General features: G+C 49.0%; 1 protein-coding gene across 2 annotated transcripts in view; it reads right to left on the reverse strand.

Moving 5' to 3' along the window:
- Window positions 1-23,594, reverse strand: part of F8 (coagulation factor VIII) — a 424,604-nt gene that overhangs the window by 269,755 nt on the left and 131,255 nt on the right. The gene's annotated exons all lie outside the window — the stretch shown is intronic.

The raw sequence follows: 23,594 nt of genomic DNA on the forward strand, positions 1-23,594 counted from the left end.
CCATCCACTCTTCCACCCATCGGATAGAATTCACTTTTCGATGCCCCACCCATCCCTAATTTCATATGTGAGTTAGCATCATATGACTAACTGATGAAGTGCGTATAAATACATGTGTTTGCATTATTCCTGCTTGTTACCTGATTATTCAATTATATGTGTGACGATATTAGTTCCTTAGCTTAGCCTGTGTGCCTCCATTTTGTATATCTCTCTGAGCCTGCGAGTCGCACTCGCTCATCTGCCCCTCCCGTAGGAATAGAGAATTTCACTAAGACAGCAGTTTTCGTTTCTCAGCTAACTGTGGCCGAAACTAACAAGTCTCTTTATCAGTAATGTTCTCATGCCCCAGAGACGCTGAAGCCTAGCTCTGCGGCCTTGAGCAAAGATAGCGATAAATCCCTTGCAGTTGCAGATGCCTACTGTGTGAGGACATTGTTCCTCTGTCTGGGTTTCAGTAATTTTCCAGAAGGGGCGTACCCTAATGAACTGTGTTGCATTATAATGTACTGCTGTGATGAAGAGAGTCAGTCCTCTCGACGCACTCTTTGGGGTGATGGTCGGACAGGGCCCTCTCATATGGGAGTTTGTGGCCTAATAAAATTCAGTTGTTTATTCTTCTCCACTGTCCGGCTGACTTCTTACAGAGTTACTATAGGTGAGTGCGGTAAGTCACTCGGGTGGATTTGAGCCACGCTTATCAGATGGCGCCCGAATAGGGACCCCGCGATAAAGATCTTTCTCACCCGTAGGTGGGTAGCAGAAGACCGGGGACCCGCTGGTCGGCACGGTGGGCCTGGGTACCCATCTGATGCCGAGCTTGGTTCTCGCAGCGCTGCCCCACCCTGATGATCGGGGGAGGTCACGGTCCGGATCTTACGCCGGGGTCCAGAAGGCGGAACTCGGAGCTGACCGTGTTGGTCCTGGCAGCCGGAGGTGGAGAACGGTAGAGGTCGGTACCGCCTACGGAAGGTGAGTGGTCCACCTGTGATTGTTTAAGGAACTGGAGTGTTCCGGGAGACTAGGGTGTCTCCAGTGGTTTGAGGTGCCGGTGTGCTCCTGGGGCTAGTGTGCTCCGGGGAACTCAGAGTGCGAGCAGGCGCTCTGACAGACTTGACGAGGTTGGGAGAATATTTGGATATATTGTTTGTAGTAATCCGACCGGGTGGTACTGTGGTGAAGGCGTGGCTCATTACGGGTGGACTCCGGAACTTACCCTGAACTCCTAGAGTGGTGGTTCAGTGGAGGTGAGTCCGGGGTCTCCCGTGGTAAAGTGCGCAGCGATCCATAGTGCCGCACGGGGAGCGGATGTGTTCTCCATCCTCAGAACAGTTAGTGTACTGTTCGGTCTGCGGTAGGGTCCAGGTTCCCCAGGACTTGGTCGACGGGCCTTGTCCCATTTGGTAACACGTGTTTGGAAGAATTTTATATGTGTATGTGTGTGTGGTTCCCTAATGCATATTATATGTGTGTAAATGAGCTCGAGCTAGCGATTCAAGGTAACGAAGTTTGTGGAGAAGTGTTTTATTTTACACCAAAGTAGAGATGCCGTGTTTCAGTAAGTTACGATGTTTTGGATGTTGTTGTCGCGCCTCAGATTCCAGGCTGGCTGAGAGCCAACCTGCACCCCCTGAGGGCACTCCAAGCTTTGATATGTATATCAAGCATGGATTGCCTCCGATTTTGTTTGGCACTTTATGGCACCGATATACAGCTGACAATGTGGATTTACAATGGCCCTTGACAGGTTCATTCGAGGCAGCTAAATTGGACTATTTGCAAGACAAATTGTTTGCTAGGCGTAGCCGTCAAAGCATGTTTGATTCTTTAAGAGTGTGGCAGAAGGAAGTCAGGGAACGTAAGTTGAGAGAAGAGAAAGCGGCTCTTAAAAAGTCAGCGCAGACAATGGCGCAGAAAGCAAGAGAACACACCAAGAATGAGAATGAGCAGCGTTTGGAGCGCGCAGATAGGCTTTGCAGGTTGAAAGAAAATAAAAGTTATGTAGTACGAGAGGACGAACAGGATGAGATGGAAGACATTTTGAGTACTCGACCCCCTCCTCCTTATGCCTCGCAATCATTGTATCCCTCTCTACCGGCTCCCGCCTCTACTAGCGGGGTTCCGGGTCCATTGGCAAGTGCCCCACATCAACATGGCGCAGCGATTTCTGCTTCCCCACCCCCGACGCCCCTCGTTTCCTTGCTCCCGGCCACTTCACCCGCTCGCTCCCAATTTTCTCTAGCACTCCCTACTGTTTCAGCTAGCACCACCCCTAGTCAGGAGATGCCAACGCCGAGTCGAGGCGCAGGTAGCGGACTGCTCTCACAGGTACGGAAGTTGCTTACGCGTTCTACGGTTGGTTTGGATGAGAAAAGTATAGTGGCCAACCAGGCATGCCAGTGGGCTAGGAATAACATTTACTCGTTTGAAGACATTTGGTCCACAATGAAAGATTTTGAGCCTTTGATGCAACAGCATGCTTTGTGGCATATGGCAAATGTATTAATATCACTATGGGAGCAGGGGTATGGAGGTGTGGCTCCAGCGACTTTACGAGATATACAGAGCGGAGCCTATAGAACGAATACTGGGGTGAAGGAGGTGATGCGCAGTCTACGCGCTTTACTACAGTATAGGAATGAATTGCCCTCTGCAGGTGTGCCCCATTTTCCAGGTATACATCCAATGCGTGAGGTGCACCCTATCTTTCATCCCGAGATACCCAAGATGGTAGATCCGGTCACAAAGGCTGTCACCAGGAACAGGGTAGATGCACATTTCCAGGAGCAATGGGTGTATACACCATGGAAGAGAAGTGAGGTACTGGCTTTAAAGGCCCAGTTGCCAGATTCTAGAAAGAACCCGACTGCATATTATAAAGAATTGACGGAAGCTGCGTCTTCCACTGTAATGACTTTAGCTGATGTTGAACTGTTTTTTGGGCTTCTGGTCCCAGTCGATGTATGGCGACAGGTGAAGGGTACAGATCATTCGGAAGAATTGGGTGGTACGTGGCAGGAGTTGCAGGATTGGGATAAGGAACGTAAGCCAGGGGAAAAGCCGAAAGCTGAGATTTTGGCGTTACCGGGGCGAATATGCAAGTATATGCACACTCTCATTCCCCCGAAGAAGGTAGATTGGGACAAGTTGACGGCTTGTAAGCAGAAAAAGGATGAGGCTGTCTCGGACTTCTTTACGAGATTTGAGGAGACGTTTATGGGCTTTAGTGGGCAGGATGTGTCACAGGATGGAGGGTTGCGACTCTTTGTAAATAGGTTTGTCATGAACTTGTTGCCTGAGATCTCAGCAAGGTTGCAAGCGTCGGAGAGTACGTGGACGACGTCCTCTCCCTCTGGTATTCTCAGTATGGCTCAGTATTATGAACACAGAGAGAATGAGAGTAAGGACAAGCAGGAAAAGAAGGCTAAAGACTTGAAGACAAGGGTTTTGTTACAGCAAGTGTCAAGGCGTCGAGGGAGAGGCGCTGCACCGGGACGAGGAGGTGGCGGCTATGGCAGAGGCGAAAGTAGAGAAAGACTGGGACCGAACCAGTGCGCGAAATGTAAGCAAGAGGGGCATTGGTGGAGGGATTGCCCTCTGTTCCAGTCGAATGCCGGTTCAGGGCGAGGACGAGAAAGAGGTAGTGGTGACTCCGGGAGACAGAATGCGCGGTCAGATGGGGGCGGGAGGCCAGGAGGAAATTACTTTGACAATGGTGCAGACAGGCAACAGCTACAGAGGGGTGGTGGTCAGTATTTTAATGATGACTACTCTGTGGACGATTTGACAGGGTTCTCCCATAACTAGGACAGCGTAGGACAGAGCGAGGGACCGGTGCCTGTGGAAGTTGATCAGAAGGGACCCTATGTCGAGGCAGACTTATTGGGGTCTCAGCAAAAATTTCTAGCGGATACGGGTGCAATGAAAAGTCCAGTGGCTCATTCTCGGGTCCCCGGGGCGGCTCTGTCTGGCAAGAACAATATCTCTGTGGGTTTTTCAGGTACCCCGGTGATTCCAAACCTCTTACACTAACGATTGGTCCTTTCACTGTTGATTCACCGTTTTTATTGACCTCAAATTGTGGAGAAAATTTACTGGGTTTAGACGTATTGAAGAGGTTGCACGCCACCATTTATTGTTCCCCGGACGGCGTGTACCTCACGCTAGGCCCGACTGTTGCTCGCCCACTACAATGTTTCTCTAAAGACGATCCACTACCACCTGAATTCGAAGGAATACCCGACAGTTTGTGGGCTACCAATGATACAGATGTGGGTAAGATGGATATTGCCCCGGTAACAATAAAAGTTAAGGTGGGAGCGAAATTACCCAGGGTACCACAGTATAGAATTCCTAGGGAAGGAGAAAAAGCCCTGTTACAGATAATACAAGATTTGATTCAGTCAGGAGTAGTGGGAGAGACGGACTCGAACATATGTAACAGCCCCATACTGCCGATCCTTAAAAGACGGTCGCCTGATGCTGCAGATAATACTCCTGATGTATATAGGTTTGTGATTGATTTGCGCCATGTGAATAGAGTAGTGGAGCCACAATACCCGGTGGTCTCGGACATCACTACGATATTGACAATGATTCCCCCATCTGCTAAGTATTTTTCTGTTCTGGATCTGAAGAATGCTTTCTTCAGTATCCCAGTACATGAAGACAGCCGTTATCTCTTCGGATTCTCATTGGCTGGCCGAAGCTTTAGGTTTAAGAGAATTCCCCAAGGTTACACAGAAAGTCCGAGCATATATAGTCAAGCACTGAAGGCACAATTGGACGAATTGGAACTTCCACCTGGCAACGTTATGTTGCAGTATGTGGATGATATCCTGATAGCATCAGATGAAGAGGGAGGTTGTCGAGATGCTACAATAAAGTTACTGCATCATTTGGCCAAAAGGGGGCATAAGGTGACCCTTCCAAAATTTCAAAATTTCAATATTGTCGAACGGAGGTTACCTACCTAGGTCACCTCCTTTCGAAAGTGGGAAGGAGATTGACGCCAGAGCACATAAAAGCAATAACTAACATGAAGGTACCTAACACGCAGCGAGAGGTGCGCGCATTCTTAGGCATAACATCGTATTGTCGCCAGTGGATACCTAATTATGCGTTACTAACAAAACCCCTATTGTATCTGACTACCAAAGAAGTGCGCGAACCCCTACCCTGGACCCCTGCATGTCAGGAAGCGTTTGAGTCACTAAAAACTGCTTTATGTTCTGCACGCGTTCTGGGAACACCTGACTACCAGAAGCCTTTTGTGCTTTATGTACACGAGGCGGAAGGTTGCGCGTTGTCTGTCTTAACACAATGTTTCGGAGGGAAACAGAGACCCTGTGCTTACTTTTCTGCGATGCTTGACAATGTGGCAAGAGCGCTGTCGAGTTGTCTGAGAGCCACGGCGGCTGCTGCGGTCTCTATAAGACAATCGGCGGGGCTCGTATTGGGTTCAGACCTCACAGTAATGGTACCGCATGCTGTGGACATTTTACTAAACAGAACACAGACGCAGCATTTAACGAGTGCTCGTCTTACCGGCTATGAGATGACCCTCTTTGCACCCCATGTGACGATAAAAAGGTGTGCTACACTGAATCCTGCCACATTGTTACCTATCCCCACGGATGCAAAGGATGATGACATGCATGACTGTTTGTTTCGGACAGAGGAAGAGACAAAAGGGAGGGTGGATTTGACGGACAAGCCTTTAGATGGGGAGTTGTATGTGGATGGGTCTTGTTTCAAACTTGCAGATGGTACATCGACAGCAGCATATGCAATAACGACATTACAGACGGTAGTGGAGACCTCTAGAATACCTTACAATTTGGCCCAGGCTGCATAAATTATAGCTTTACTGAGAGCCTGTGAACTGAGTGAGGGACTGGACGTGAACATTTATACTGACAGTCAATACGCCTTTGGCGTGGCTCATAATTATGGGCGACTGTGGACAGAACGGGGATTTCTGACTTTACATGGACAACGCATACAACATGGTCCGCTGATATTACGACTGTTAACAGCATTGACGTTACCTATGCGACTGGCTGTGATAAAGTGTAGCGCACACAAGACAATAGTGGATGATGTGGGACGAGGCAATGCCTTTGCAGATCAAATGGCAAAAGAGACTGCTCGGACAAAATTACCACAGATGTTTGTGGCAGGCCCAGCTAGATGGGTGCCAGACGTTAACATGTTTGCAGATACTGTACAGAGTGTAAAAAACATACAAGAGAAAGCGACTGAGGATGAATTGAGGACATGGAAGGATGGTGGGGGGCGATTGGATGCCGATGAATGTTGGACAGATGTGACCGATAAGAGACGATGGTTACTCCCGAACGCATATGTCCTCCCAGTGGTGACGATGGCTCATGGGCCTGCACATATTAGCGCCAAAGGTATATGCAAGCTGCTGGACCCAGTGTGGAGCAATAAAAATCTCTCTAAAGTGGCGACTCATTTGGTCCAACAGTGTATGGTATGTTTGAGGCACAATCCAGGAAAGGGTACTCCTGTCCCAGTGGGAAATTTTGCACCTCCCTCTTTCCCTTTCAAGGTGATTCAGATGGATTATATTGAAATGGAAAGGGTTAATAATCTCAAATACGTCTTGGTGGTTGTATGCGCTTTCAGCAGATGGGTGGAGGCATTTCCAACAAAAGATTGTACAGCCATTTCTACTGCCAAAATGTTGATTAAAGAATATTTTTCCCGTTTCGGATTGCCTAGGGTGATCTGGAGTGATAATGGTACGTCCTTCAATGCTGAATTGATGAAACAGATATGTAAAGGCTTACAGATTTCCCAAAAGTTCCACGCGGCCCAACACCCTCAGGCCGCCGGACTTGTGGAAAGATTTAATGGAACATTGAAATTAAAGATGGCCAAAATACAGGAGAGTACGGGACTCCGTTGGCCAGATGCCCTTCCTTTAGCCTTGCTCTCTACCAGAGTGACAGTTAATTCCAAAACGGGTGTCTCCCCTTACGAGGTAATATTTGGCCGCCCGGCCAACGTTTGGGGAGTACCCAGGCCCAAATGCTTTTCTGAGATAGAATATCCTCTGTTGATAGACTACTTGTATGCTTTGACTAAAGATCTTCGTTCTATTCATCAGCAGGTAGCAGACACCCTGAAGCCGTTGCCGGAGGGGCCTGGACACTCCATTCTCCCAGGGGACTGGGTCCTCGTCAGAAGATACCAGCGGAAATCCTGTCTGGAGCCCAGGTGGTTGGAGCCACGACAAGTACTCCTCACCACACGTACCGCACTTCGAGTTGAGGGCAGAAAAGCGTGGACGCACGCCTCGCATGTAAAAAAGGTTCCGCTACCGTTACCCTATGACAAATGGGTAAGAGAAGGCATTGCTGATGAGGAACACGAGCAATTACCCAGATACGTTCCCTTCTTAGATGCTTCACTGAGGGGAGAGAAGCAAGGTGAAAAGACGAACGCAAAGTCTCAGGCAGAACAAAGTGCTCCGACAAGCTCCGTTACTCCCGTTGCTACTAGTGAAAAGGCATCAAAGAGTTCAGTCCATGCTATAGATACACCTGTTTTGTTCACTGACCCCGAAGTGCGAGGGAGCACTCGCTATAATCTGCGGCCCCGGAAAAAGTGACAGTGTACTGGACTAAACACTGGAAGAAGGGCTTAGCGGAAATTCTGATATCAAAGAAGATTTAATGGTAGGGATGGACTTGTAAGAGCCCTGGTGTTTAGCCGAAGATTGTGTTCTATGAGACTATAGAGTGGTGTGGGGCCCAGATTAAGTGCTCCTCTGTTTCAATTGCTGTGTGTCAAGCGACGTGGGATTAAGGTATGGACGGTAAAAGCCTGCCTGTGAGGCTTTGAAGGACACAGGGAGAAGATCCCTTTTTAGGGTTGAAGAACCCCTCTGGCCGGTTTCTAAGGAGTGTCTGGGACTATTTTTTTTTTAGAGTGTCTTTTTCTCATTTTTTTATATATTTTTGCAATTTTAAATATGCACCCTTTTGGCCGCCCCATCCCTGATGAGGAGCAGCCCTTTGCGGCTCCTCGAAGACCTTTGCCCGCTTCCCCCTGGTTGGCCCTTTCCCGAAGGGGAAAAATAGTACTCCTTATTATAGTGCTCATTGCTTTCCTAGTGGCTCTTGGTATATTGTTTTTCTTGGATAAAGCCTATCCCGTTCATGTGTTTGCACCCACACCTACTGCTGTTCCTGAACATAACATTATTACTGTGGATTATGGTGAACGAATACTTAGACTAGGTTACAAAGAAAATATTTTTATAAAGACTTTGCACCATGCTCATGCGACCACAAATATAACAGATTGCTGGGTCTGTGGGCTCTTGCCTTCTGCTGCTTACAAGAAGGATAGATTTCTAGCACTCCCCTTGACACCTGTGAATAGTTGTGTGGGGTGGTATACTCTCATAGGTCTTGTCAAATATTTTCAGCAGCCAGATTTTCTGACTCCTCGACTGCAGAATAGGGGATCGACAATGACAATGCGAGTTCCCCCTATGCCCCCCTCTTCCCTTGTACGGCTATATACTGATGGACGTTTTGATCAGACATTTATAGAGATGTGTGAGAAAAAGGTGGGCCGGTTTTTAACTCCAAATGACACCGACAAAGTTAGAGAAAGTTTTTTACAACTGAATTCCTCCCTGTCTTACAGACACCCACCAAAGGGAAATGACAGTGTTAAGTCTTTGATACCCCTGGCTGTAGTGGGTCCGCCACCATTCTTTTGTATAGAGGGTAGGGGCCCCATCAAGGTCGGTAATAGTTCTTGTAACGTAACGGCATCGATACGTTTGCCTCTCAGTCCCTCCTTGGTTACTCCCCCCAGAATCTATTTTGTGTGCGGAAATAATGGATACTTATGGTTGCCTGAAGGTTGGGGTGGGGTATGTTACCTAGCCTATATGATTCCTCCCGTATATGTGGCACCCTCCGACTATCACAAGACTCATCGTAGGTTTCCCAGTCCACAAGAGCAGCGTAAAAGGAGGGAACTTCAGGTAGATGACGTTGACCAGACAGACACCTCTCTACAACAATGGACTGATTTCTCTAAAGGTCTTCTGCCTTTCTGGGGTCCGATATTTAATAGTAGGGCCATTCGACGACTGTCCAGGGTGATAGAGAAGGTAGTCCTTACTGAAGCTGACATTGCGACTAACATGTCTGTTGAGATTCAGGCTATGAGATTATTTACGATTCAGAATAGGATGGTGCTTGACGTCATCCTGGCGGATAGGGGCGGGGCCTGTCGCATCATCGGGACGTCTTGTTGCGTATATATTCCAGACTCAGCCCCGACTGTATATCTCTCTGAGCCTGCGAGTCGCACTCGCTCATCTGCCCCTCCCGTAGGAATAGAGAATTTCACTAAGACAGCAGTTTTCGTTTCTCAGCTAACTGTGGCCGAAACTAACAAGTCTCTTTATCAGTAATGTTCTCATGCCCCAGAGACGCTGAAGCCTAGCTCTGCGGCCTTGAGCAAAGATAGCGATGTATCCCTTGCAGGTGCAGATGCCTACTGTGTGAGGACATTGTTCCTCTGTCTGGGTTTCAGTAATTTTCCAGAAGGGGCGTACCCTAATGAACTGTGTTGCATTATAATGTACTGCTGTGATGAAGAGAGTAAGTCCTCTCGACGCACTCTTTGGGGTGATGGTCGGACAGGGCCCTCTCATATGGGAGTTTGTGGCCTAATAAAATTCAGTTGTTTATTCTTCTCCACTGTCCGGCTGACTTCTTACAGAGTTACTATAGGTGAGTGCGGTAAGTCACTCGGGTGGATTTGAGCCACGCTTATCACATCCATCCATTCATCCATCCATCCAACCATTTACCTTTTCACCCAAGCCATTCTTTCAGTCATCATTCACTCTTCCACCCATCTAGTCAGTCACTCATCCATTCCACCACTTACCCTTTCACCCATCTAGCCACCCTTTCACTTATCCATCCATCATCCATCCACCCTTTCACCAAATCCACCCTTTCACTGATCCATCACCCATCCACCCTTTCACCCAATCCACCCTTTCACCCAATCCACCCTTTCACCCAATCCACCCTTTCACTCATCCACCCACTCTTATACTCATCCATCCATTCACTCATCCATCCAACCACTTACCCTTTCACCCATCTAGCCACCCTTTCACTTATCCATCCATCACCCATCCACCCTTTCAACCCATACTCATTTTTTCATTTCATAATCTTTATTTCGATGATTGTTCATCATAAAAGATACAAAAAACAGTACATCCATACAATATTAAAAATGGTATCTCGCATCGCTCCATTGTAATTAACTGTGCATAGCGGCTGATGTTATTGTCGGTGTAGCGTCTCTTTGTGTGTTGTAGCAAGATTCATTGACTGAAGCTCCGGCTGTGCCCCAGTTTCGATTTCTTACCGGGCGGCCATTTCAATTTGTTTGTACTTTTACCCGTGTCTCCTCCCAGACCCAGCCTCCCAGCTGACCCTTCCACACACTGATACACTACACTCGCCCAGTCCTCTCTCTCCCTGTGACCGTCTGGATTCCCTCCATTATGGTCGCTCCCCCAGCACTCCACTCGCATAACGGAAGCCTTCTCCTCGCTGCCTGCCTTGCCTGCCCTGATACCTGCTGCCTGCCGCCCTGCTACAGCGCATAGATCATTTCACTGCGCTTGGTATCGTTTCTGCCCGCATTGCTTTATCCTAATTAAATGCATAACGTTTGAGCGCTTGTTATCGTTTCTGCTCGCATCGCTCCATTGTAATTAACTGTGCATAGCGGCTGATGTTATTGTCGGTGTAGCGTCTCTTTTTGTACTTTGTAGCAAGATTCATTGACTGAAGCTCCGGCTGTGCCCCAGTTTCGATTTCTTACCGGGCGGCCATTTCAATTTGTTTGTACTTTTACCCGTGTCTCCTCCCAGACCCAGCCTCCCAGCTGACCCTCCCACACACTGATACACTACACTCGCCCCGTCCTCTCTTTCCCTCTGACCGTCTGGATTCCCTCCATTACGGTCGCACCCCCAGCACTCCACTCGCATAACGGAAGCCTTCTCCACGCTGCCTGCCTTGCCTGCCCTGATACCTGCTGCCTGCCGCCCTGCTACAGCGCATAGATCATTTCACTGCGCTTAGTATCGTTTCTGCCCGCATTGCTTTATCCTAATTAAATACATAACGTTTGAGCGCTTGTTATTGTTTCTGCTCGCATCGCTCCATTGTAATTAACTGTGCATAGCGGCTGATGTTATTGTCGGTGTAGCGTCTCTTTGTGTACTTTGTAGCAAGATTCATTGACTGAAGCTCCGGCTGTGCCCCAGTTTCGATTTCTTACCCGGCGGCCATTTCAATTTGTTTGTACTTTTACCCGTGTCTCCTCCCAGACCCCGCCTCCCAGCTGACCCTCCCACGCTCCGCCCCCTCCACACTTCATGTATGCCTGATGTCCCAACGTGCAGCGTCCACACGCTGCGGCCGCGCCGAAGGTGCGCCAAAGGTAAGCCCGTCTACGCCCGTCCAAGCCTGGACCGCGCCCAGTGCCAGACCCCCTGGTCCACGCAATGCCCAGCCCTCCCGCATTACATACGACACCTCCACCCTCCTAGCCCTTAACCCCGGCCAACTCTCCAACTGCGTCCAAGCCGCTCCTGGACACACACATGGACCGTTCACATGTTACTCCTGCAAGTTCGACAGCACCAAGAAAAACTCCTCATCCACGAACACACAACACATATCTGACTCCAACCACCTAAAATGCATCCTGCTCAACACCCGCTCAGTCCACAGACACGCCATCGACCTCTGGAATCTACTAGACACCATCTCTCCGGACGTCGCCTTCCTAACAGAAACTTGGATGAACGCCTCATCAGCCCCAGACATCACCATTGCCATCCCGGAAGGATACAAGATCATCCATAAGGACCGCACCGACCAAACAGGAGGAGGCATCGCTATCGTCCATAAGAACTCCATCCGCATCTCAACCAACTCAGACGTCAACCTTGCCAGCGCCGAACACCTTCACTTCCAGATCCACACCGACCCCAAGACCACACTCAGAGGCACACTCCTCTACCGACCTCCAGGACCCCGTGCACAATTCAGCGACGTGATCACTGACTTTATTACCCCACACGCCCTCCCCTCCGAGGAATACATTCTACTGGGAGACCTCAACTTTCACCTGGAAAAGAGCAATGACAGCAACGCCACCTCCCTTCTGGACAATCTCGCCAACCTCGGACTCAAACAACTTGTCACTACGCCCACCCACATGGCAGGTCACACACTCGACCCTATCTTCACCTCCAGCAAACATGTCTCCTTCAGTCACACCACTACTCTCCATTGGACGGACCACAGCTGCGTACACTTTATCTACAATAAGACCACAACTCACAACCATCCACAACCTACTCTGCGAAGAAACTGGAACAAAATCACCATCGACCAGATCTCCTCATCGCTTCTTCACAACCCCCCTGCCCACTCCTCAAACCCCGACCAAGCAGCCATTAACCTCACCCAATGGCTATCCAACAGCGCCGACATCCTAGCACCGCTGAAAAACGTCAAATCAAACTAGGCAGCAAAAACGCCTCCTGGTTCAACGATGATCTTAAGAAATCGAAGAAACTCTGTCGCTCCCTCGAGAAGGCCTGGAAAAAAGACCCAAACACCAGCACCAGGGACGCCTTCAAAAACACCACCCGCATACACCACCAACTGATCCGGACTGCCAAGAAAGCCGCATTCAAAGACCGTCTAGACAACAACGCCCACAACAGCAAGGAATTATTCAACATCGTCAAAGAATTTACCAACCCCTCAGCCAACTCCAACGACATCACCCCCTCTCAAGCCCTCTGCGACTCCCTAGCTTCGTTCTTCCACGACAAAATCTCTGACATCCACAACAGCTTCGACAACCAACCCGGAGACCAACCCACTCAGCCTTCTGCCGTACCCCCACCCCCCTTGAACATCCTTAATGACTGGAACCCAATCTCCACTGAGGACACCATCCGCCTGATGAACTCCATCCACTCAGGATCCCCCACAGACCCATGCCCTCACCACATCTTCAACAAAGCAGACTCCATCATAGCACCACACCTTCGAGACGTCATCAACTGCTCCTTCAACTCCGCCACCTTCCCGGAAAGCTGGAAACACGCAGAACTTAGCGCCCTTCTTAAAAAACCCACAGCGGACCCCACCGAACTCAAAAACTACCGCCCATCTCGCTCCTTCCATTCCCGGCCAAAGTCATCGAGAAAGCCGTCAACAACCAGCTCGCCACCTTCCTCGAAACCAACAAATCCCTCGACTCTTCACAGTCCGGCTTCCGAGCCAAACACAGCACGGAGACCGCCCTCATCGCAGCAACAGACGACATTCGAACTCTACTGGACAATGGAGACACAGTCGCCCTCATCCTCCTCGACCTCTCCGCAGCCTTCGACACAGTTTGCCATAGCACCCTCCTACAGCGCCTCAGAAACATCGGAATCCAAGGAAAAGCACTGGAATGGATCACCTCGTTCCTCACCGGAAGAACCCAGAGAGTCCGCCTCCCACCATTCCACTCAGAGGCCACTGAAGTCATCTGCAGCGTACCACAGGGTCCTCACTCAGCCCCACCCTCTTCAACGTTTACATGAGCCCCCTCGCGGCCATCGTACGCCAACACAACCTCAACATCATCTCCTACGCGGACGACACTCAACTGGTCCTATCACTCACCAAAGACCCTAACACCGCCAAAACCAACCTACATGAAGGAATGAAAGAAGTAGCCGAGTGGATGAAGCACAGCCGTCTGAAACTAAACTCAGACAAAACAGAAGTCCTTATCTTAGGCACCTCCCCCTCCGCCTGGGATGACTCTTGGTGGCCAGAGGCCCTTGGAAAAGCACCCATCCCGACGGACCACGCACGGAACCTGGGTGTCATCCTGGACTCCTCACTCTCTATGAACAGACAAGTCAACGCCGTTTCATCATCTTGCTTCAACATTCTTCGCATGCTCAAAAAAACATTCTGCTGGATCCCCACCGAAACAAGAAAAACGGTCACCCATGCACTGGTTACAAGCCGCCTGGACTACGGAAACACCCTATACGCCGGTATCACCACAAAACTCCAGAAAAAACTCCAACGCATCCAGAACGCATCAGCCAGACTCATACTAGACATCCCGCGTAAAGACCACATCTCCAGTCACCTGAAAAACCTCCCCGTCAATAAGAGGATCACTTTCTGCCTCTTAACCCACGCACACAAAGCACTTTACGAACTTGGACCCGAATGCCTCAACACACGACTCTCCTTCTACACCCCCTCCCGCCAACTAAGATCTTCCAACCAAGCGCTTGCTACCGTACCTCGCATCAATAAAACCACCATGGGAGGTAGATCCTTCTCCTACCTGGCGGCTAAAACCTGGAACTCACTCCCCACTCACCTTTGTCTCACTCAGAACCACCTAGCATTCAGAAAGCAACTTAAAACTTGGATATTCGACAAGTAATTCCCCACCCTTTTTCAAGCGCCTTTGGACCCTCCGGGTATGTAGCACGCTATATAAATCTTTTGACTTGACTTGACTTGACTTGACTATTCCAGACAGTGCCCAAGTATTTTGTCACAGCAAACAATGTTTTCAGCAAGGTCGGTTTTAAGTACCCTGTAAGCCACCAAACACTCAGAGAAGCCTAAGTTTTTGCACAGTGGGACTATCCATTTCTTTCTAGCTCCACTGTACGCTGGGCAGAAGAAGAGGATGTGCATGTCTGTCTCTCTATCCACTCCACACCCCGGGCAGCTACTCTCAGTGGGCTTACTCCATTTACTTGTAAGGTCACGTGTCGGTAGTGACCCGTGCCTCCACTGCACATAAAGCTTCCTTATGGGAGGCGGATAAATAATGTCTAAGACTGGTTCGAAACAGTAGCAGTCTTTAAAGAGCAGAAAAGACTCAGTGCAGGACCCGATATTTTTATTTTGCAGTAGTGTCGCTAATTTATGGTCATTATAGATTTTTGCCAATCGCTTCTTGGGCAACGCCGGACAAGTGACCAGAGGGTTAGACCATACAGTATGTAAGCCAAGGCTCTCCAACCCCAATTTAATGAACTTAAGCCAGGGAATTTTACCTGCATTGGGGAGGGAAAGGATCTCTTGCAAGGTCTCCCTATAACTAACTAATTCCGGGGTGGCCCAAATCCTACGCCAGAACATCAGTGGTCTCATAGATAATTCTTCATCTATTGGTCTCAGGCCAAGGTCTAGCCTCAATGGGGTTAAAGGTGTGCTAGGGGGAAGTAACAAGAGCCTCCTGATCATCTTATTCTCCACCTTTAACAGATCTTTACAGGGTAGATGTCCCCACAGTTCGCTACCGTACATAGCTGCACCTTTAGCCTGGATCTTATAAATCTCTAGGGATGGGCCAACGGGTCTCATCGATGACTTGTTCTTTTCTATCATCTTTGAAATCCCACCTACACACTGTACTAATTTGAGGTGCGCTTTTTCTTGTTGTTGGCCCCAGGCTAAGTTTTCATTCAAGGTGACCCCCAAATAATCGAAGGTACGAACCCTTTCGAGTTTGACCAGACCAATGGCCGGTACGATACGGGATTTGGGAGTAGGATTAAAGACCATATACTTTGTCTTTCCGGTGTTAATTTCCAACCCATATTCACTGCAAAAATCCACAAACCCAGTGAGGACACGCTGTATCCCCATTGGGGATTTGGAAAGCAGCAGGGTGTCGTCTGCGAACATAATCGCCGACACCCTGCTGCCGGCGAGCCTTGGTGCATCACTGTCCACAACTCTGTTGAGGTGGTCAATAACCCCGTTGACATAGAGGCAAAACAGGGTTGGTGCAAGCAGACAACCCTGTCTTACCCCCCTGCCAACGGGGAATTTACCAGAAAGGCCCCCAATCCTGCCACACCTGACCCGAGCGTAATTGTCAGTATGAAGGCAAATTAACACCTTCAAAAGACTTGGCGGGACCCCCATTTTACCTAAGACCCTCCACAAGTTGCTACGCGGGACAAGGTCAAAAGCAGCTCTCAGGTCCACGAATACAGTGTTGAGGCTGCCACCCTCCAACTGTACCATTTTCCAGAAAATGAGTGCCAGACGGAACACCTGTACAATTGTAGAGACCCCACTTCTAAACCCGGCTTGGAACGGGCTCAATATTTCATTATCTTCAACCCATTCTAGTAAACGGTCGAGGACCAAGCGGGAAAACAGTTTCTGTGTTACATCCAGGAGACTAATTGGCCTATAATTGGCTGGGAGCAGAGGACACCCTTTCTTAAATATTGGGACTATGTCTGCCCCCCAGCCATGTAGCGGGGAGTGACATACCCTCAAGGATGGCATTGAAGAAGACTTGGAGATACGGTGCCCAGATGTCAACCTCGTGCTTGAACAGGTCACCGGGAAGTTTATCCAGCCCCGGGGCCTTTTCAGCTGCCAGACTCAGGATTGCTGCACTGACCTCTCCCAATGTGAACGTACCCATGGGGGCTACACCTAGGGCAGGATCTGTACCCACAAAATCTTCCATAATTTCCAAAGGGTCCACGTCAACCGCTCTATACAGAGAGGCAAAGTGTTCTTCCCAAACGGACGAAGCAATATTAGCTTCGACCGCTTTGGTCGGTTCAGCAGACCCATGTTGGACAATTTGCCAGAATTTGCGGGCGTCCCTCCATCGGAGAGCGCTCCTCATATCTGACCAGTTCTCAAAGTCCCATTCAATTTTGGCGTTATGTATAAGATTTTTGTATATTGCTCGCCAAGTCCTGATCTTACTAGGGCTTTCCCGCTCTTTAAGGGACTTTAAGAGTTCTGCCTTAGCTCTCTTACACTCAGAGTTGAACCATGAAGCGCGCATCCCCCTTGATTTCCTAGTTTTCGCTACAGGGTTCAAGACTTCAGCTAAGTTCATGACCAGCTCCTGGTGGATACCCGCCAATACACTGTGTCCAGCCGGGGACGGTAAGACGGGTAGTAATTTTTCCACTTGTTCTAGGCTTGGAACCAGTATGGTATACAGTCTCTGGATATCATCATGATTCCCCACTATTTTGGGCCTTCTAATTCGCCGCCTGTTACCGGCTACTATTAGTTCTGGGGCTAAATTCTCAGTGCACTCCTGCTCCCCGGGTGCTACCCCCTGCACTTCAAACCTTAGCGCCAACGCATTGTGGTCACTTTCCGTTCTGGGGAGTACCTGAAAATCCTTAACTTTCGCCCAGTCCCTGGATTCCACCAACATATAATCTATTCTTGACTCGTGCCCAGGTTTGGTATAAGTGGTCCTTGGTGGTTTGTCCCCTTTTATGCGCCCATTACAGGCTCTCAGTGAATTGGCCAAAGTAAAGGAAGTAATCTGCACAGCCAGAGGGGGCCATGCCTTTGCTGCAGGGCCTGCCGGGGCCGGAATTCCCCAGGCGTCATCCTCATCAATTGTGGCACCCTCCAGGAAGGTCGGCAACGGCTCAAACTGGTTATTGAAATCCCCTTCCACTAGATAGGACGAACAGTGGGAGGAGGAATCTAGAAACACCGCCAGCTCCTCTATTGTGCCCGAGGTCCTTGATAACCCCAATGGTCGTGAATACACATTAACCAGAGATAGTGATTGACCAGACACCCAGTCTAATACAACACACTGGAAATCCTTAGAATTAGTTTGCAGTGCCCTAGCCCTACACCCATACATCCTTTCACTCATCCATCCACTCTTCCACTCATCCATCCATTCACTCATCCATCAAACCATTTACCCTTTCAACCAATCCATTCTTTCACTCATCCATCCACTCTTCCACCCACCCATCTATTAACTCAGCCATCCATTTATTCACCCTTTCACTTATCAATTCATCAATGTCAAATGTCAAATGTCAAAAGTTCTTATATAGCGCAGCTTATCACCGTGAGGTCTCAAGGCGCTTGCAGCATAAGAAACCAGATGGAGAAGTGTCAGTAAAGAAGAGCAGCTAGACAACAAGGGGAGTTCTACTTGGGAAAAGCCAGGTTTTCAGGGCTTTACGGAATTGCTGGTGCTCCACAATGGAAAGAAGATGAGAGGGCAGTTTATTCCAAAGTGTCGGGGCAAGGTAGGAAAAAGAGTGCTGACCATACCTAGAGGTTCGCGCGCTGGGTTGTGTCAGTAAAGACTTATTACTGGACCTTAGGGACCTCTTTGGGACATACCAGTTGAAGTTTTTTTAAGGTAACGAGGCCCTTTGTTGTACAGTGAGTTGTGGGCCAAGCACAAGATCTTAAATTGGCTTCTCTGCCAGATGGGGAGCCAGTGCAGTTTTTCCAGACACGGCGATGAAGCAGTTGTAGGCGGTAGGTCCAGCACTAGTCTGGCCGCGGCATTCTGCAAAGTTTGCAGTTTTGTGAATAGGTCCCCATTCAAGCCGTGGTACAAGGCGTTACCGTAATCAAGATGGCTAATGATAAGGCCCTACACCAATGGTTTTCTGGCTTCAATAGGAAGATCTTTCTGAGGCTGCGCATTATGCCGTAGCAGGTACCTGTCACCCTAGCGACATGATTTTTCATAGACAGAGTGCTGTCAATTATAATTCCCAAGTTGCGGTCTGCCAGCTATGGGGTCGGGCATACCCCCAATTCAGCAGGTCACCACTCCTGCGTCCAGCACCTCTCTGCCTTCCCGAACAAGATAATTTCTGTCTTGCCCACGTTCAGTTGGAGTTTGTTCACCCGCATCCAGCTGCTGATCTCGACCATACCGTTTTCAAAACGTGTGCAGGTGCCAGCGGAATCTACTCTGCACGTGATCAGCAGCTGGGTGTCTTCAGCATAGGACACAGTTTCGAAGCCAAACGATTTGATGATTTTAGCCAAGGGTGTCAGGTACAGGTTGAAAATCAACGGGCTCAAGATCGACCCTTGAGGTACACCCACAGTCACAGGACGACTGCCGAAGACCAGGGTGTCGACTCGAACGGTGGTAAGGCGGCCAGTAAGTTAGTCCTCAATCCAACCCAGGGCCCCCCCAACACCTATCTCCCACAGCCAAAGTTTCAAAATGCCGTGGGAAATGGTGTCAAATGCCGCGGAGAGGTCCAGGAGGATGAGAACGGCTGAGTCAGCCCTATCCACCGCGAGTCTGATGTTATCCACAATCTCCACCACAGCCGTCTCTGTACTGTGTGCGGCCCGAAAACCGGACTGAGAAGGGTCAAGAGCTCCACCCGCTTCTATGTAGGCCGCCAGCGGTTGTTGACAATAAGTTCCAACACCTTCCCAAAGAAAGGTAACAACGATATTGGCAGATAGTGGGATGGCAGAGTAGGACCATCAGATGGTTTCTTCAAAGTTGGCTTTACTTGAGCGTGCTTCCACTTAGAGGGGACATGAGATTGCTCAAGCGATGCATTGAATATAGCCGTAAGGGGCTCGGCTAGTAGGGGCATCATTTTCGTACAGCAGCGTGGAGGGAACGGGTCCATAGGAGATCCTGATTTTATTTTGCTAAGGCCTTTCAGGTCTCCTCGACAATGATGGGGGTGAATTCAGTCAGATGAGAGGCTTGGCTACAGACCCCCCCGAGTGACGGCATCACCAGACTGCTGTCTGGCAGGGGCTGGTCTGGGTCTGAGATGGGGAAGGCAAAGTATATTAATTGGATTTTATTCTCAAAAAATTCAGCCATTGACTCAACCCATTCTTGAGATGGACTAAACGGAGACTGCTCAGCGCGAGGGGACATACATTCCTTCAATATCTTATATAGTTCCTTACTGGAGCTAGCAGAGGTATTTATACGCTGAGTCAAGTAAGCCTTCTTTGCCATTTTTATATTTTTCAAATAACTAGAGTGAAGCAGCTTATACTTGGCTCTGTCCACCTCTGTTCTGGTTATCCGCCAGTGACGCTCTGTAGCTCTGCTAGCTAGTTTGTCTTTCTTTAGATTAGTCGTAAGGTTTGTAAAATGGAGGACTCCAAATTAGTTACCCTTTGCTCTAGAGAGAGGGCCGAGCAGTTTCCAGGTTTAAAGTGGGCCAAGAATGCTTCCGGTGTGAGTTTATGCCATGGGCGGATCCGCACTCTGATGTCATTCACGGGATTGGTCGAGATCTTATACGGAAATCTAAACTTTAAAAGATAATGATCCATCCAGATCATAGGGAGAGGGTCTTCCATACTGAGTTTAGGAGAACTGGTAAAGATTATGTCATGGGTGTGGCCTGCACAGTGGGTGGAGCCCATGACTCTTTGGGTAAGATCCAGGCTTTCCATAGTACTAATTAGGAGACACGTCTCTGGATCTCCAGAAAGTTCTGCATGGTAATTAAAATCACCTAGTAGGATGAAATTCTCAGTGGCCAGGGCATGGGCAACTATTGTTTGTAAAATTTGGTTAACAAAACCTGTTTTACTGCCCGGAGGCCTATACACTAGGGCACCGCGCCAACTGTCCGTTTGGGAGAGTTGTATATTCACTATCATGATTTCAAGCGTGGGACTGGACAGGGATTCCAGAACCTTGATCTCAATGGGGCTTCTGGCTGCGATTGCTAGACCACCTCCCCTCTTCCCTTCCCTATCTACCCTCGTTACAAGATATTCCGAGGGGAAAGCAGCCACTAAGTCTGGTGACGCCTGACTGTGCAGCCAGGTTTCTGTGAAGAAGCAGATATCCGGTTTGTCTGCCGCGAGTAGGCTCCATAGCTCCGTAGCATGCTTGGGTATCGAGCGAGCATTCAGGTACAGTGCAGAAATGATTGCATCTTCTACCGGGCAATTCCTAGCAGGTATGGTTGGTGTGCTTGTTAGCTGGGTGGCCTTTGCTCTGCCCTTTGTTGTGGCTATGGGGGGATTTATAGATGTCGCAATCTGGGGTGACCCAATGGAAGGTGTTGATACCTGAGTTCGCTAGAAAAACAATTGTAACTCTCCTAATCCCCCTGAATTCAAGTGTTTCAGTTCTCCACTAGTGTAGGTTAGCATTGTAACACAGCTCACCTCCAGGTCTGTACTGCCGACGTGAAGGAAAACGGGCAGGGGTTCGGGCAACAGGCGACAGTCTGGCACGGACGGGCGCAGACAGGCTTGCCTTTGGCGCGCCTTCGGCGCGCCGCTGCGTGCGTCCGCACCACACGGGTCTTTAAATGGGGAGTGGGGCGTGGCTGTGGTATGACACTGGCCAATCAGGGCCTCGATAGGCTCCTCCAGTATTCCTTGTCCCTCCGCTCAAACGGCACACGCTGCGACAGACCGGAGACCGGAATGACGATTGATGGGTGAAACAAGGTTTTGCAGGTAACACGCAAAATACAATATTAAAAGTCAGTGAAGTGAGTTTTAAAAGCAGCGGCCTCTAAATCAGGCACACATTAAATCAAACTCTATGTTACACTGCTGACCCCAAGAACGCTAGCGCAATAGCGGAGAACACAAACAAACAAATGCTGGTAACTTAGCTGCCCAATCAGTCCCTCATTTCACTCATCCATCTACCCATTCACTCGTCCATCATCCACCCTTTCACTCATCAATCCATCCTTTTACTGATCTATCTTTCATAATTTGTGGTGTGAAAGATGGGAACCCCCAGGACGGCGCACACATGCGCACAGCACTGTTCTTTCACATCCCCCACTGCTCACCTTTACTGGCACCATCAAATCTTTCCTGCTGCTGCCTGCAGTCAGTCTGGTATTTTTCTAAATGGTCCTTGTATTTTTATTGGAGCTGTTTATGTTTATTTTTGTATAGAGACAGACATGCACAAACATTTCTATATCTCTCTTTCATTACAGACAATAAAAACAACAGATTGATTTATATTTCTTTAACAGTTTCTTGGCGAAATAAACCGTCGTCCGTTCCTTTCACACTAAAAATGAAATGGCGCCGGAGAGTAACAGGACCTCACAGTTATCGAACCCCAGCAGGTACGTTAGTTAGAAGATTCGCGTCTTCTTATGAGAGAAGGGTCAGATTATGCGTTCACCTGCACGGATCCCCTACTTGCATTTTTTCCAGGACCAAAACCCGCCAGGGTACCCCCCACTGCCTTCACTGTGGCCCCAACTGCGGGGCCACAGTGAAGGAGACTTCTTTTAACCCTGCAGTGCTTTTCTGCTTCTCCTACAAGTGTGTCAACTTTGAACTTTACCTTCGGCTCAACTCCTCAGTGATTTTGAGCTCAGGCGCGTTAGAGGTTCAGGGTGGGATGTATGCTTTAGCAGCTCAATCTAGCCATTGTCATTCTGTATGTGGCAGTCAGCCACCGACAGAAGGACAATGGGCGGGAGAGGCTGCGAGGAGGCGTGCGAGGCGGCCCCATCAGGGAGTTGAGGCCTCGCACAGGGAACAGCTCTGCTCCCTGCAGGGCCCTGAATTGCGGACAAAAGGCGTCCGTAAAAGGGATCCTCATGGACAACGGACGTGAGGTCCAGGGTCGGATTGGGATCACAATTCGGCCCGGGCACTGACGAAAAAAGTGGCCCACATTCAAGAGGCGTGACCCATATTTAAGGGGCGTGGCCCACATTCAAGGGGCGTACCCTTTCATGAAATACCATTTGCACAGACAAGGAATGAAAGTGGGAGGATACTGTTCTTGCACACGACAGAGGGCCAAGGTGACAATGGCCTACATGCTGAGCAACTAAAAAAAATAGCAAGGCCCCTTTTTGTCACAAAATTATTCCAGCCCTCCAGCACAGGAGCACCTGAAAAGCAGCAAAGCCCCTGCTATTACTAACCTACTCAGCCCTCCCCAGACCTTCAGCTCAGGAGCACATGAACAGAGGTAAGGCCCCTGCAATTAGTAAATTAATCAACCCTCCAGGCCTTGGGAAAATGTCCTGGCAGGGAAGCACAAAACACAGCTTTCTGGGTCATCCAAGGTAGCCAGGTAGCCAGGGGGGTGGCTGAGGTGAAGCTGGTGCATGGGAAGTGCCTTCCCAGTGTGTTCTGGCAGTTTGAGTGTTTACCATTTACTGTAGTATTACCCTTGTACCTGTGTATGGTACCCTTTTGTAACTTGCACAACTCACTTTTCTCTTGTAACACACTGTTTGCTACCTCTTACATTTTGTTTGCTTTAGATACTTGCACAAGGGCCACCATTGCCTACGTAACGTTTGTTCTTGTGCTGGAGTGTCTGCCATTAATTGCAGTATTATATCTCTACTTGTATTTTGTATGCTTTTGTAACCTGCCCACACATCTCTTTTTCCTCCTGTAATGTATCGTTTGCTCCTCTTGTACTTTGGTTGCTCACTATTGTCACTTTTGATTCATGAAACTTAACGTTTGCTTTTGTAATTTGTCCACTTATAATTTTCTCCTCATGTATTATTGCTGTTCCTAGTGTGAAGCGCTCTGACACCTTCGAGTAAAGTCCGTGCTATATAAAATCGCATAAATAAATAAATAAAACAAAAAAAATCCAAACATCACCAGGCCCCACAGCAAGACCCATTCTTCCTCGCCCACTATGCCCCGAATGTGAAGGGCTGTGGGCGA

Source organism: Lissotriton vulgaris, chromosome 10 (assembly GCF_964263255.1).
Source record: "Lissotriton vulgaris chromosome 10, aLisVul1.2, whole genome shotgun sequence".
In the NCBI taxonomy this organism is placed as follows: Eukaryota; Metazoa; Chordata; class Amphibia; order Caudata; family Salamandridae; genus Lissotriton; species Lissotriton vulgaris.